Raw genomic sequence first — 4,850 nt, 5'->3', positions numbered from 1 at the left:
TCAATCACTTGATCAGCTGAGTTATTATACTCAATGTTATGAACGACTTAGTCTGGGTCAACAATACTGTTATCACTGCTAAAAGTTTCGTCTTCGACTTCCACAGAATCAATGAATTCCATTAATTCTCCATCCGTTAATTCTGCCAATTTTTTTTTCTTTTTATAATAACGCTCAGAACGATCCATATTTCACGCAAAAATATATATAATTGCAATAAGAGGCACACGTTTATATGTCTGTGCAGAAAAGATGAAAACCGCAATGAAACAGAGGAGGAATATGTTTTTACCCTCAAACGGCTAAGACAGTCTCAAGACACTTACAAATATTTTTTCACTTTCAACATTTTATATAACTCAAATACAATATGTCAGGTACTTACCGTAAAATTATGAAATCAGTTGCTTTGTTCTAAATGTGTCTTTTTTTAAATTAAACGAAACACAAATCGCAAAGTAATTTCAGGCGCTATTTGATTCGTTGCTCGCACTTTACTGAAAACAGCACTCAAATGCGTTGTCGGAGTGCACTCATTTTAGTATCAAAATGTCAAACACAGTAATTTGCACACATTTACCATTAATTTAAGCACGAAAAGTAATTATGTTTGACTCTGAAGGCAGAAAGGTGAAGACCGTCTTGAGACGGTCTTACCCGTTTGAGGACTAACTCATCACTGTTACGGATTCTTATGCGCCGCAAAATGTGCCACAAAAATTCGACTTAAAGTGCTAGAAAAATACACAAAAACTTATTTTGTTTTTACGAAATATGGTCGCCTTTTGATTACCCCTTTCTCTGTTCGCGTTCGATTCTAAATTAAAGGCAAAGGGTGAGAAAATTTTGGTTCGATTTTTAAAATGTCACATTCCTGTAAGGCAAAAAGGCACATTCTCTGCCCTTTGAAGCTTTGTCAGGAGATATGGTTACCGTGAAAATCAGATGGTTGTTTAAAACGACAATATTATAAAATGCGTGAGCTAGACAACGACAAGAAGGAAAAAATAAATAAAATAAGAAAGCTTTTTAATATACCACGCTTTTATAAATGGGCTAAAAATTAGAAAATAATATCCTCAGTCTCATAGCATTTGTTTTTATAACTTTTGATTTTGAAATTTTAGTAAAAGTCATTATAAACAATTTATGAGACTGAAAACCAAAAACGTGAAGCGTATGCAATACAAAAGATTAGATTTATTTGACAATAGTCAAACTACGTAACATAGACCTAAAATTTCTACAGCGCAAGTACAAATTTGAGATCGATTTTAAGCGATCGTTATACATAAACCCACATATCGATGGCTGAGTGGAAGGTCGACCTATATCGGCAGCCAGTTCGAAAACGCCCTTTCTCAGAAAACTTTTCAAGGACGCCCTACTTCAGAATATGACTGAAGAACGCCTTATTTCAAAATTTTATTGAAAATACCCTATCTCAGAACTTGGTTGAAGAACGCCCTACTTCAAACGAAAATACATTGAAAATGTGCTCAGATAGGGCGTTTTTGAATCGGCAGCTGAGATAGGGCGTCGGTTCTAAATTATCGATACCTACTTTTATTGGTACTTCTGGCAATGAAGTTATTCCGTATGAACTGGATTAAATTTAATTTTTTAAGTAATAAATTAAACCTCCTCGGCGAATCATAAAGTCCGAAAAATAAAAGTTAATAACGTAGGAACTGAAAATAAATAAAACAACATAACTTTGCAAAACCATATGTTTAGTGATAAAGGGTATTTAACAGAGAAAATACCTTGGAAAAGTTTACAAGCAGCTAAACTCGTTTAACCTTACAACCGTGAGTTGGTCACTCAGTGCCCATATTCATTTTGTATGCTGAATTTCGGGGGTTTGGGAAGATCAATTTGATTTCTTATCGTAGGCAGATATATATATTGTACCTTCGTTGGCAAGTTGACAAAATTCTAGGTGTATATCTCTTATAGTAAAAAAGTAATTGATTTTATTTATTCTTATAAATTATATAATTTCCACACGAAATTTCTAGCCTGGGCGACGTTAAACATTTTAGCTTTTTCTAAGATAACTATTTTTTTGTCATCCACGCTTTGCACCCTACTCTTTTCTCCTTTGCTTATTTTTTTCAATAACAGAGCTGGTCTCCACCACCTTTAATATTGTCCGATAATGTTTTCAGCGCGAAGAATAATAGAGTTACTCTGTACGTTCGGCCGTGTATATGGCGCACAGTGTTCTATTTTTGAAAAAAGGGGACAAAATCAAACATGAAGAGATCGAAATAAATGTGACGGTGCTTTAAAGCTTTTGATATGGGGAATTTAGGTAAAAAAGATAAAAAAATCAAAAATGTTACTTTTGAGTAATTTTAAAGGTCTGATTAAATGAAAAATTACCTTGACCTTAAGACAAAAGAAAAACCTTTGGATTTTTATTCTTTTGACTTAAGAACAGCGTTCAATGAACTTAAAAAAAAAAAAATATATTAAATGGATTTTTTAGTTTTTGCTACCTTGGAAATGGATTCCCTGATCCAAAAACAGAAAAAATATCTGTTAAAAAAGTTCATTGCATACTGGTTCCAGGAAAAAATATCCTCAATATTTGAAGGTCGCTGGCATTTAAGCAGCCATAAAGCACTGGCCGATTCATATTAGTGTAGGAAAAAATTCCGAAAGTAAATTCCCCTTGGTATCGGGTTTCGATACGAGTTTTTTTTTCAATACCTACTCACTACTTTATTCAAAAGTATAGATACCAAAATTACTTGGTATCGAACGAAATGTATCGAGTATGTACTTGTATTTACTCGTATCGTTTCATCCCTAGCTATAAATGGTTTCTGGACACACAACATTTCAAGTTGATAAATGCGTTGTAAAATAATATTCCTTTTGACTTTGAGTTGAGGGTTTTGCACCGGGGAAGGGAAACATTTTTTGGAAGAAACGAAATCACCATTAAAAATTTTGAGGTGCAGTAGAAATCTCAGCAGTGATAAGACACGGTTTGTGGCGTTGTTAGAATACGGCTGTAAATTTAGCAATTGACACATTTTGCCTAAAAATACAATATTTATAGTATTGAACCTTGAATGATGGCAGTTTTACTCAACGTGCGGTACAATTTTTAAACATATATGTATACAGAGTTTCTGCTATCAATTTTCGTATACCTGCACAAGCTCAGTATATCCAGTAAACAAACTTAGCTGTTTTTTTCACCAAATTTGGTCCCCATAAAGGAATAGTGTTGCAAGCAACGGTTTTTCGGCAATTAGGGTGTTGTGCAGCTTTTTAATGTGGTGAAAATTATTTAAGCACGGGAGAGATTTATTCACATGAAATTGGAGATAGGGCTGATAGAATTATTTTAAATAAATTGTGAATCTGCGAAAATATCTTTTCAGCAGAAGAATATGTTTTTTAACTTTTTTCCCGAAAATTTTCATACAGGCTCGAAATTATGCGAGTAACATTCAAATATCGTCGCTTGGATGGAAAATTGAAGGAAGCGTCATTTGACAATTTGTAGTTATAGATGCAGTTATATATTTTAAAGTAAGAAATTTTGATTTTTTGTTAGCTGGTTTTTGGATATCTTCTTTAGTTTCCGAGTAATTGACTAAAATGTTTTCGGCTATTTGGTACAAATTGCGTTAGTATTGCTGTCGTACTAAAATAATCAAGATCTTTCAAATACCTGTTCCTGTTCTTCTTTTGTTTCCGACATATTCAGCCTTATCATGAGTTTCATTTTCTATAACCGGGTCACTTTTTCACTTTTCGTTTGCGTGTATTCACTACAGGTAGATGAAAAAATTGTTGGCGAAATTTTGTTCGGGCGAACTCAAGATTAGGCTGATTAGTAAAAAGTATCGTTAATTTATAAAAAAAATTTTAACACTTTTTGGCGTATATCATTAAAACTGACTGCAAATTTTTTGACAAATGTATACGACAAGATTTTATTAAACTCATAAATGGTTGACACTAAACTAAAAAAATAAGATAATTTAAGAATTTCGTGAACTAGTACATAGCATTCTCCGACACTTTGGAGAAGATCTGTAGCCGTGCTTCTGAGAAAATGCATTCCAAACTTCAATCGTGAGTTACCGAAAGTAACATGTGACAATCTTTTATCCAGGCGACGATATAACTTTTAGCTAATATATGCATCTAAATAAATTATAATTGTCATTATTTTCGCAGTTGGAGTATATGTCAAACGACGTATACATACAACCTAAATTAGCGCGGTGAGCTTGTATATTTGTCTCTCTCTAACGCATTAATTCTATATACGTCAGCACCAACGCCCGACAAAGTTATGTCTGTATTTAATAATGGCTCTATGACAAAATATTCACACATAAGTATTGATCTGAATGTTTTTTACTAAATACCAGGAATAAATATTTAATAAAAAACTATTTCATTTAAGCTTAACCAACTTTTAGTTGCTCGGAGCTAATTTTGGAGCGCTTCATGAAATATTTTCATAGACGGTAAATGCAACCCTGGGTGCATCATTAATGAGCTAAAAAACCAAAACAAATAAAAAAATTCCATCTGAAGCAATATTCCCAAAAATTATAAAGCAAAACAAAAATAATTTTTCCAATTTATGCACTGTTATTTTTATTATTGCAATACAGTTTCAGTTCTTCAAACATTTTCCACATTATGCTTTTAAAGCTAGTAGTTTCCGACCCCATTTTCTCGTTTTTTTTCAGTTCTGAATTTGGGCTAGGTTTTATGGGAACATGAGTTGGGTGCATACAGACCACATTTTGTAAATATGTACATATATATGTATGTATACACTTCAACTGAATTGTGATATTTAATTTTAT

The sequence above is a fragment of the Rhagoletis pomonella genome, unplaced genomic scaffold, assembly GCF_013731165.1.
Source record: "Rhagoletis pomonella isolate Grant_MI unplaced genomic scaffold, Rhpom_1.0 Rhpom_scaffold_00840, whole genome shotgun sequence".
Lineage (NCBI taxonomy): Eukaryota > Metazoa > Arthropoda > Insecta > Diptera > Tephritidae > Rhagoletis > Rhagoletis pomonella.
Note: the sequence above shows the minus strand (reverse complement) of the source record.